This window comes from Palaemon carinicauda, chromosome 8 (genome assembly GCF_036898095.1).
Source record: "Palaemon carinicauda isolate YSFRI2023 chromosome 8, ASM3689809v2, whole genome shotgun sequence".
NCBI lineage: Eukaryota > Metazoa > Arthropoda > Malacostraca > Decapoda > Palaemonidae > Palaemon > Palaemon carinicauda.
Window position 1 is genome coordinate 48,169,625 of NC_090732.1, and position 12,664 is coordinate 48,182,288.

A 12,664-nucleotide genomic window follows, 5' to 3' on the forward strand; every position below is an offset into this window, starting at 1 on the left:
TTTCTTCATGTCTGTTTGCTACCAAAAGGTGTCCCTTATCGTCAAAAACTTAGGTATCGTAATTAAATCATAAATTTTTAATTATCTACGTTATTATGCTTACCTCTAATGCTAATTCCCTTTCTTCTTTGTCCGGTTCCTTAAATGTTTTATTCAACAGCGGTGATAATACACATTTCTCTTCTTACCTTTATTTCCTTCCCTAACATTTTTACCCTCAAAGCATGTGGATTGTCGTAATGACTGTCCATTTGCCATTTAAACCTAATGGAATTTTAAATCCAATCTTTATTTTATCTATGTGTCAGTAGGTTTTCGATATATGAAAGCCTTCTACCATATCAAACAAATCATAGTTAGATTTAAATGATAAAAATATCTATTTGTGGAGTTTCAAAAAACCTTTTTGCAATGGGATTATTAATTCTATCTACATGACAACATGCATGCACCCACTAGTCTATCAAAGACTTTGCTTTTAGAAAAATGAAAGCCACATATAGTTTAGCTTTTAGTTTTTTCACAACTATCAAAATAGCCAAATGCTGCGCATTTACTTAGCAATATCTCTGATTGAATTACTGAATGAAAGAAAAGATATATGGCCACACAGGAAGTCCTGTTGTTTACATTAACACTTTGGGTAGTTAACTGAAGCATTGATTTGGTTAACCACGTGTGTTAGGCGCTGCCACGTGACATCACATTATTGGTGATTCACATTTGCGTTGGTTGACCTATTGTATCTGGACCGAGGCTATATTTAACCTCTTCCTCAGCTACTTTCCCTCTACGAGTCTAGACCATAAATACATCAGTTCATTCATAAATTTTCTTCAGGCCAATGTGTGCCATAACAAGCTTCCAACTTTTCACATTACTGCTTCATAACTGGTATTTAATAACCTCTATCTACTATGTACGTCCAATTTTCTTTCTGCTCTTCATCATCTAGTCACCTTTCTTAATTCTTGATGCTCTTCATACTAAAATTCCCTGACATATAAAGTAATGACTGCATATCTATTGCTGTTTAGTATTTTTCCTCTTATCTTTTCCCTCAAAAGAGGTTAGCTCTGCAGATGATCCTGGATGCTGATTTCCCCCAAGAGAATAGAAGAGAGGATGAAAAAATCAAACAGTCATTCTTTTTTAATTCACTAGGACTAAAACTGGGTAACCAATGCCCTCAACCTCCTGCTACTTGTCCGTCAAAGAACTTGAGGTGTAAACTAGTAAACCAGTTATTGTGCAGTAACTGTTGGTTACGTCTTGTAGGTAGTGGGCATTAAATGTCATATGATGCTTCAACATGCCCACTTGTAGAACCTGCGCCACAGAGTAGTTAAGTTTGATGTTCTAGGGACATAGCAATGCCCCTGACATCATGTCCTTTGGGTCGACATGTCGGAGGGGGATCTGGTTTTAGTACGAGGTTAATGACCCTGGAAATCTCAAGGAGAGATGCTGTTTTTCCTGTTCCTCCCCTTGACCTCCCCCGTGCTGATGGAAAGCACTGGCACACGGGGACGAGCTGCTGCTGTTCTTTTAAGGCAGCACCTCAAACTCCTTAATGGACATAATATTGCTTGATTTGGGTTGTCGGTTACAAGACAGAGACTTGTTAATCGATAGGAATCTATTTTAGGATGCGCTACACCTGGATTTTGAGTCTTTGCTACAAACTCAGTGAGGAAGCTCAAGCTTACCCTTCCCTATCCCCTTGAATGGTCGATGTCATATGAGAGACCATGAAGTTCGCTACCCTTTTAACGATGCCAAGGTGGGTAGGATACCATCTTAAACGTGAAGTGGTGATCTGTTGCGTGGAGTAATGGTACATAGGGAGGATCCTTCAGGGACTGAAGGACCTAAACCACGTTCCGGGGAAAAGTTCTTCCTTCCGACTGGGGACAGATAAGTTCATAACTCTGTGTGAGGAGAGAAAGTTCTAGCGAAGAAGAAATATCTACTCCTTTCAGCTTCCAGGTGAGACTCAAGGCTGATCATTAACCTTTTATTACCAAAATCGAGAGGAGCATTTCCACCCGCAGATGAATGAAAAACTCCAATATTGCTGGGATAGTGGCATCGAGGGGAGAGATTCCCCTTCCATGACACCAACTGTAAAAGACATTCCACTTTGCTTGATAGACTGATCCTGAAGATCTTCGCAGGTGTCCAGCCATCCTCTTCACAAACTGTTGTGAATATAATTTCTGTGTGAAGAGGTACTAGATAGTCTCCAAGCATGAAGTGTTAGCAAGGCTATGGATTTGTGGAAGATGTTGGCATGTGGTTACGTGAGTACATCATGTCGTTGAGGGAGCTTTATTGGAAGCTCTGCCAGGATGTCTGGAAACCATTCTGTGTGATGTCATAGCAGAGCTACGAGGGTCATTGAGAGATTGACCAATGTTCTGGGCGTTTTGATTACTGTTCTCTTCAGACAGCACAGGGGAAAGGCGTAAACGTTTATAATGTCACACCGTTGTTGGAATGAATCTTTCCAGAGATCCTTGGTGTTTGGGACTGGGGAGCAGTAACACTGGAGCCTGGAGTTCAGGAATGTTGCAAACAGATCCACCATCGAAGAACCCCACAAAGTCAGGACTTTGGTGGCTACTAGATGATTCAAAGACCACTCGGAGCACAATATCCGAGTCACTCTGCTCAGGTTGTCTCCGAGCACATTCCTTTTGTCTGGAATGAAGCGATCTGATAGGGTCACGAGTTGTCTTTTACATATCTCAGTATCTCTACTGCGAGATGGGATAATGGCTGCAAAAAAGTACTGCCTTGTTTGTTGAAAGAAACCACTACTGTGGTGTTATTGCTAAACACTACCACTGAGTAGCCTGCCAGGAACTGTTGGAACTGTGGAAACGCTAGGCAGGCAACCTTCTTTTTTAAAAATTTTATGTGCTGGTTCTATTTGTACTCTGACCCTAGACCTGAGGTCATGTGGTGCAGCATGTTGATGCATCTGAGAAGAGTTTCAAGTCCCAGGAGGAGACGAGAAGGTCGACACCCTTTAGAAGATTCTCGTCTACACCCACCATTCGAGGTCTATCCGTTCCTCTGGTCCCATGGAGATCAGAATCTCTGTAGAATGAGAAGCTTGGTTCTAGATGGACTTTAGCCGCCATTGGAGGATCGTATCCTGAGATGGCCGTTGGGAACTAGATTGGCCAGGGATAATAGGTACCCGAGGAGACATAACCATCTCTGGGCTGGGAGTACTTCTCGTCTGATGAAATGTCTTTCAACCTTAGTCATTTGTACTACCCTGTTGTATGAGGGGAAGGCTTTTTGGCAGTTGGTGTCTAATATCTTTTCTAGGTATATCAGGTGCTGAGAGGGAAGCAGTGATGACTTCTTGAGGTTTACCTTGATTCACAGATCATGGCAAAGCCCTAAAAGTTTGTCTTGGTGCTGAAGAAACATCATTCCCAAGTCTGCTAAAATCAACCAGCTGTCCAGATAATGTAGGAGACGGATGCCGATTCTGTTATCCCAAGATGATATCAGGGAGAAAACTCTCATGAAGACCAGAGGTGCTGTGGGTACTTTAAATTAAGTGTGCACATGAAGTCTTCTGGTCTTACCCCTTGTCTGACCATATCTGCCATCTCCATGTTGAACAGAGTTTGTTTGACAAACTTGTTCAGAGCTGACAGGTCAATTATTACTCTCCAGCCTCCAGGAGCCTTTTCCACAAGAAACAATCGATTGAAGAAGCATAGGGAGTCTTTGGAAACCTCTTGGAGAGCACACTTCTCCAACATACTCTGGACTTCGGCCAGAAAGGCCAGCTCCTTTACAGATCCCTTTGCATAGGAGCTCGATGAAATTGGATTCTTGGTCATTAGAGAGAGAGAGAGAGAGAGAGATTGAATGAGCGAGACGCGAAACCCTGAACGAATCACGCAGCCTGTCCATGGTTCGACCCTGAGCTTCATCCACCTCTGCCAGCAGCGATGCAGGTATCCTCTCCACTGAGGACAAATGAGGGATTTTTGCCTCCACAGGAGGAATTGGGGCCTATCGGGTCCTTGCCAGGAAAGGGCTTCTTAGATACCTTCGATGATGTTGCTGTCTTCTTACTCGTCGTTGGCTTATGTTGCTTGGTCTGCAGATGAGTAGGTGGTCTATAGGGCCTGAATGTTCGGGCGCTATGGAGGAGGGAGTCCTTGCTGGATTTCCAACATTTCTATCCAGCATGCTTGATGTCTTCTGGGTCAAACAAAGAGGCACCCTCTAGTGAGAAGTTCCAGGGTTTCCTAATCTCACTCTGTAGTACTTTCCGTTTTAGGATGGTGTTTGCCCACCTTACCCTGATTTAGGATCTCAGATGCAGGGAATGAAACCTGTAGCCCAGACAGTCTCTCTAGAGAGGTCCCCTATGTTAATTTCTCTAAGGAATGGTGTAGAGGAAGGGCTGGTGGAGCCTCATCAAGGACCTCATAGTACTTCCTCTGCTGTGCACTCGTTAGTGGGAGGAGTCTAGAGGATAAACCTGCTTGGAGGGAGCCGGAGGAGCCTGTGATCTGAGCCAACGCCTTTTGCCAGGCACTCTTCAGCCCAAGAGACCAGGGTAGGTCTTTGGGGGCTTTTGAGTACTGTCTTAGAATGGGACTTTCCCCTCATAAGGGGCCATTGCCGGGTCTGGCCACCCTTTGATTGTCGTTATGCAGGTCAACACCTACTCTGCCTACAATGGTCTGAAACTGACCGCAAAAAAATTTTCTTACATCCACGAGACATCATCTCTTGTGGGTCTTGTTCGTCAATGAAATGATGAGCTAGGAACAATGTCCTGGCTACCTCTGCAGGTCTCGTGATCCTTTTCATGGACTTTGGCAGTGTCTTAGCATCTTTGAGCTCTTTTCTCATGAGGAAAAAAATCTCCAAAAAGGAAACATTTGGAGGTACCCCCTAAAGCTACTCATCTGTAGGTAGAGTCATGGCATCTTCCATGGGCTTGGTGGCTGCTTTGTGATCCTGAGGAGCCACCTTCAAGGGATATAGGAGTGAGCTAGCCAGGGACTTTTCCCTGCATGGGGCCTCTTTCTGTGCTGCTGGTTGTGGGGAAACTGGTCGAGGAGGAGTCAACATGGTGATAATTTAGTCTTCGCTTCAAAGTCTTGAGTGCGGTCAGCTTGACCCAAGGTGAATCCACCTTTTACTCTTCAGGAGAGAGGAACAAACAAAAGATTCTTTGCTTGGAGGAACCATGAATTTTTGCCTTTGATATACATGCAGACTGGAGAACTTCTCCAGGGGAATCTGGGAGTCTCTGTAGCGCAGACAGGGGGAACTCCTGCCGTGAAAGCATAAAAAACGACTCTCGCCAAGTCTACCAAACATGGTTCCTGTCCTATAACAGTGCTTGCCAGAAGATCCCTTAAAGGGATTGCTGAAAAGGGTTTCTGCATAATGTCTTGCCGAGATCAAAGATAACCTAGCGGGAGCTGTAGTGCTTAGGTGCTTAGGTGTCCTTATGAGGGAGCGGTACCTGTCGGGAAGAAGTTTCTCTCAGAACATTGCATGCCTGATGAAGGAAAAAATCCTTGTCTCTCTCTGTTCTCTCTGGAGAACAAAATGTCCTGCTTTTGTAGGAGTGTAAGGCGAGGGTGAATGGTGAGAAGACTGTTGCTGCTCCAGATAGCACCGAGAGGCTAATAAGGAAGAAGACTTTCTAAGCCTTTCTTTGTGTGAATGCGAGATTCCCTAAAAAAACCCCATTCCGGCTTTGACGATGGTGAGCTGGCGAATGGTGAGCTGTTGATGTTATGGTGATCCGTAGATAAAAGGTGAACTTCTGGAGAAGTTTGTGAACATCTAATCAATAGCTAACAGCAATCAGCTGCATGTTGACAAGCATGCAAGGGATGAGCAACAGGGTGTCTGGAACCAGCTGGCAAACTACAAAAAGTAGTTTGTTGAGGACAGATGACGAGGAGAGTTAGTCTGATAAACACTGCAAGGCTGGCGAACGTCGAGACCGGGGAGAGTCCGTAGGAACAGGCGAAGGATGGGAAACAGGTTGCAGGTGATGAGACTAGCAAGAGTCATCAGACTGATGATCTTTCGGTGACGGTTGATCCTCCGCAGGGGATTGTTCAGCAGCAGATGACGATGAGCCAAACCGCTATCTCTTTGCGGAAGGCCAAGGAGAATATCTGGGGTAAAGAGGGGCACGAACTCTATGAGGATAATGACCATGAACGGGAGCCTATGCAGGGGAGGGCTGATTAGCGGGCTGGTCTTTAGCAAGCCTCTAAAGAGGAATCTCTATGGCTGGTCTCTCTTGCAAACGAGAGAAGTTATCACCAGCAGGAGAGACTTGCCCTGGACATTTGATCCACCACTGAATACAGATCAGGGAGGGGTGGAGCACAGCTCTCGGCATAGGTAGCAGGAGCGAAGGATGAGGTAGTACTAAAGTCAACAGGAAAGGTCACAGGAGACTCCTCAGGGTTCAGAAAATATATTATTATTATTATTATTATTATTATTATTATTATTATTATTATTAATATTATTATTATTATTGTTAATATTATTATTATTATTATTATTATTATTATTATTATTATTATTATTATTATTATTATTATTATTATTATTATTACTTGCTAAGCTACAACCCTAGTTGGACAAGTAAGATGCTATAAGCCCAGGGGCCCCAACAGAGAAAATAGCCCAATGTAGAAAGGAAACAAGGAAAATAAAATATTTTAAGAACAGTAACATTAAAATAAATATCTTCTATATAAAGTATAAAAACTTTAACAAAACAAGAAGAGAAAAAAAAAGAAGAGTGTGGTCGATTGTACCCTCAAGCCAGAGAACTCTAAATATCAGGTAAACACAAAACAAACAAACTCAGCAGAGTCATCATGCTGAATATCCGAAGTGGAAAAATACCGCAAAACTGCAGGCCACTGAAGGAACTGTAACAACACCTCCTTAGAAGGCAGGCCAGACAATCCTAGGGACGGCCACACCTCGAACATATCAGGAAGTAACAAGGTTTCCCTGGGGGGGGGGGGGGGGGGAGAAGCTGGGCCGCTTTGTTAGGGGAAGTATTACCGTCTCTCGAGAACCGAGGTTATCCAGTAGATAAATGGCATGCACTACTGCTCGAGAATTCCCCGTGAGGATGCCGGCTGAGCAGGAGCTTTGCAGGAAGGCTTGGAGGCTGAAGAAGAAGCTTTAGGTTTCTTCTGCTTCAAAGAACACCCCGAAGGTGATTAATCACTTTTAGCCTTCCTTTTCGCCGACGACCAAATCTTTCCCACTGGGAGGCAGACCACTCCCTGCATTTGATACATGTGTTGCTGGTATTACACCATAGACCTCTACAGGCGGTCCATAAATGCTGAAGATCGCTATTAATGGAGGACATTAATGTCTTGCAACAGCAGCACTCAGTTTTAGGGCATGATCGCATCGCTGGAAGGAAGCCACACATGTGCAAACTGCAAGAGAGAAAGCAAAAAATGATTATTAACAATAGCTGTCACAATATTTGGTAAGGATGAAGAGCGGTAACAACCGTATTCCATCCGAGCCAAAAGCAAATAGGAATAGCGTTGGTTTGTATTTTAGTTATGGAATGAAAAAATATAGACAATTGAAACTTATACTTTTACATTTATTGCAGAAGTTACTAAGAAAATAAATGATGCTATCAGAATCACTGTGATCAGGATAACCAACGTTTGTTGGGCGCTATATGTTGACTGCCTTATGGCATTATATATTAGGGTGAGTTAAAGTGTATATGATACCCTGTGTTCACTGATGGAAGAGACTATAATTGTTAAACACCGATGTCCTTGGTTTGATGGAGAGTTTTTAGAGAAAAAGAAGGAAAAAAGATGTAAAAAAAAAACTGGAATCAGTTAAAATCTGAAAGTACATGGATAGAATACAATACGACAATGTAACAATATAACTATCTATTAAGAAGAAGAAAAGTGAATAACATAAGGGAGAGACCTGCGAAGCAGCTTGGGCATTTGGTGAATTTCTAGATGAAAGACTTAAGGGAACGACGTGAGGAGGTTGGCGTAAGCATCCGTATGTGCCCTGGTGTGGATAGTGAGTGAAAAGATGTTGACGGGTTTGAGTCTGTGCTGACGATGCTGAGTATTGCTTAATAAGATATGTATTGAGGACATTTTACACTTTTGCAGTTTCCCCTTGGTCGCAAAGCTAATCTGAGATTTCCAGAAAGTGCTCTTGGTGATCACTATAAGAACATAGTCTGCTTCTGTGTTAGAGCAAATCTCGCCCTTGATGAAAAGCTGAACCTTGGCATGCTGAAACAAGGCAAATGTCTCTCTACTGGTAAAGGGGGGAAGTTTTTTGGATGTTGCGTAGATAGAAGAGTTAAGGTTGGAGGCTGGCATCGTTAAGCAATAGGGCAGAGCAGTTATGGGGAAATTGGGAGGGAACTGATTCTCCGGTAATCACCAATTGTGTGAAGTGGCTGTTAAGTAATAACAGAGAGGTGAGAAAAATATAATTGAGTATATTCAACCAGACAACGAACTTGAGAGCAAGCATAACACAAAATTCAAACTGTATAAACCATGTGATAGCAAGCTTAAAAAGGTTTCTACTATCAGTGCCCTGAGGAAACCAAGAAATAAAAATAGCCACACTGTTAAAGTGTATGATCGTGTATGAAACATGAGCTGTACAAATTATAACAAATTAGAAGGTTGTTACGATCTTAAAATCGTTACAGGTTCTTTCAATAAGTAAAATAAATATAAAAAACACCGATGGAAATATGGGAAATGAATATAAAAAGAAACACACGAAAAACACAACACGTTTATTCACAAACTTTCAAAGAAAACTAATGTTACTTCTTGGATTACTTTAACTGACAAATCAAACCAATTAAACACCAACACAAAAGGGAACAGCCAATAAGGTAAAAATACTTAAAGCAAATTTTCTACAGCTGCTGTGACGATACTGGTACGGAGACTTTAGGCTTGAGAACGTTGCAGAAGGGCAGCTGAAGTTCAGATGAAACTAGCACGACAACCAGATTCAAAGACGTCACAAAAGGGTGGCATCAAGATGGAACATCAGTGGTCTTCTTCCAAGGATTTGATGATATTGTTGGACGAAGGCAGGCTGCAGGCAGTTGGCTACTTCTTGTCACAAGCAGGGAGGGTTGGCTGCTTCAAATTATCTCTTCTTTTGAGCCATAGCAGGATCTTTTTGAGATAGGCTTTTATTGTCTGAAGGGAAGGTTAGAATCTGGCTCTATCAGACTTCTGGTCTTCCCTGTTTCTTATCTTGTTAGGACTTTGATCTTATAAACTTCGGACATAGTTCATCTCTTGTCTTATGTCCTGTCCTATCTCTCTTGTACAATCTCTTCTTGAAGTTTATATACCCACATATTGGCGGAGTTAATTACAGTGGGCAGTGGTCATCTCCATAGAAGGCGTTCTTTTTTACAGTTCTGCATCTCTATTGGCTTCCTCAAAAACACCCACTTCGATCACGCCATGGAAGCTTCTAGAAGAAATTTCTGATACAATCCGGACCACGCGTTAAGTCGTAACAAAAGGGCAGGACGTGTCCTTCCATGATGACATATATCCTAAATGAGGATTTCCTAACAGGCTCGGTTTCTCCAAATATGCTGACTCCAATAATTAAGATGATGACATTTTGGTCAAAACAGGACAGTTCCCTTATCACGGCAGACGCTCTCGGCGAGGCTTGGTTTACTTCCAAAATGCTGATGTAAATGAAGAGATGAAAGGATTACCCAAACAGGGCCACAGTCGAATCTCGTTCGCCTCGCTGCTCACACTGGGAATAGATATTTCTGTTTTTTTATTATATTCTTTTAAAAGTATTTTATCTACTCATGACAAGGGTCAAGTTTTCTATTTGGACTTACGTTTTAGTATCCCGTGTTTTATTATAACAGCAAACAACTGCTACATCCCATTGTGTAAATTTAAGCTTCTTTTTTGCTCAAATAATGAGAGGTAATACAATACTATAAAAAAAGAAAGTGTATGTAAACATAATCTTCTAAATACCTCAAATATAGAAGGAAAATTCAATGGACAACTCATCCATTAGAGAACACCAGGTTTTGATGGAATACTTTCTAATGGGTGCACCAGTTGTACTGTTGTCTAAGTGGTACATTAGAAAGAAAAATTTTTGGCAAACTCTGCAGAAGACGAAAATCTCCTAGATTTTTCAATAAGTCCCTTCCTTTGTTTGATATGTATCTATTCATTGCCTGGTGACAAAGTCAATTCAAGTCTGGTTACAAAAGAATTATTGTTGATTAAATAAAATCCAGGACAATTCATTTATAATTCATTCGCAGCATCATCCATCTATTTATGCCAGATAGTGGAGCCGTTACGTGTAACAATCTTTTAATTCTGGAAACAAATAATAAGATTTTTTAACATACTTCTTGGGAATTAAGCCTTTGATAAAACCTGTTATGCACCTAACAATTCAAGCAGGTGGTTATTTTTCAAACTGGATGCCACTGAATATACAGGAATATCAAATTTTGTGATAAAATTCCAAATAATTGCTGTATATTATTGATTTTGGTGTCAAATCTTACTTTTTTAACTGTAGAATCCGCCTTTTGAGCTATATACTTACTCATTAGTATACTTGAGGATCATAATTAGGGTGAAAAGTGCCCATAACTCAGGCACTATCACTCTGATATATTATTGGATGCATATATAGGGATTTAGCTCACCTTGTTTGCCACGTATTGTCTTGCTGTTTTGATGACAATACTACTACGCTTCTGTAGCTGCAAAGCGTCATGTACTGTAGGTTAGGCTAAAGCAGTAGCATGTGCATCAGCCACATTATTCCGATTTCATTCTCACTTGGCCAGATGCTGGTAACTGTCTGCAATTGGTGGGAGCTCTATACAAACATACTTCCATAGATCTCCATTCTTGGTCTTGTTACAGTTGGCAGGAGATTGGGTTTCTAGTTCATGTATTGTTGTCTGACTCCAGATGCAGTCGGCCTGGTAGGCAGCATGCTACACAGTGTACTCCAGCACTGTACTCCAGCACTGCTTGGATACGTGGAACTCCTCCGTATGGCCTCTACTTCTGAAAAAAAAAAAAATATTCCCAGCCTCACATCATCAACATCTTTAGTTTGTTTGGTTCTTCTATACATCATAACCACAAACTTCCCTAAGGTCTGCAGGCCTTCTTCATCCAACACTGATAGGTATCGGCTGAGTTTGCCGAATAAGAGCCTTCCATAAGGGGTGCAATCATTGAAGGTAGAAATTACATGTGGAGCTGTGATCTGGTACATCTCTTGACAAGATTTTAGATGGTTTTCCAAGGATAATATCTTAACTATAGTACACAGTTACCTATGACAAGACAATACCCATATATTTCTGGAAAGACAAAAGAACATTTCATCAGTATCTGTTAGCTTCCAACTTGGGTATTTATGTCCAGAGTGTTTCCTCAAGTCTTGTTGAGCTGACAACAGGTGCATCAACACTCAGCTGTTTCAATTGCTGAGCAGACAGTTGAACTATATCTGCAAGTTGGTACACTGTAGGACAGAGTGGTCTTCACTATATATGTGAAAAGCTCTGCCTATGGTTGGTATAATATTCTCTTGGTGGCTCTGAGGTACGTTCTTTATCAATTGTATAGGATTGTCAAGCATTGAAAATTGCCTTTGAGCTCCTGTTTGACAGCAATCTTGCAAGAAGTTTTCCATCATTTATAGTTTTGGCACATTCATGAAATTTTTTTATTGAGTTCATTGTCATAACATGTCTGAATTCAGAATCCCCATATATGCCATATACGAAACACATTTAGATTTCATGGCTTGTTCTACGTAGCTTGGTCTGTCATTCTACTGAGTAAGCACTCTCTGCTCCTCTTTTTATGGCTTTTTCCAGTTTCGTGTTGTTGAACATAGGCTGACAGCGTTGGTGATACTGAACCTTGTTCCCCCTCAGAGCGTCTTCAATTTCCCCACCATCATCAAGTCTATCTGGATCCTGAAAAATTCGCATCTTACTAGTTTCATATAAAAGGATATGATTAGTCACAGACATAGTATAGCCATCCTGTTCTTGTGGCGGTTGTACACCTGGTGACTTGAGCTCTTCACTCTTTTTCTTCTGGCAAAGACAACACTTACTCAGGTCAGTTGAGGATTTGAACAGTCCTGTATCTACAATGAATTTTATTTTCCTACAAGTTCTATGGGATAGTGAATTCTGTAAAACAGAGACAGCTAAACACCTCACAGATTCTGATTTTATCACTAACTTGAACATATATGGAATGACTCTACCAAATATTTCCACTTTTCACAAAATACATGCTACTCATAAATTATTAATTAACAACCATCGCTGGTACCATGTTCACCTTAGCCAAACAATATCTCGTATTAATATCCTTGTGGAAATAATTCAGGAATCGTGTGTGGCAGTATCCAATACGTTCTTGAAGGAATTCGTACTTGCTAAATGTGGCAAGGAGAGTCATTTTTTTTTTTTTTCTTTAAGGAAACTAGAAAAGTTGTCAAATTAAGCATTTTTTGTTATTCATATTACCGCGTTGATAAGCTTTTG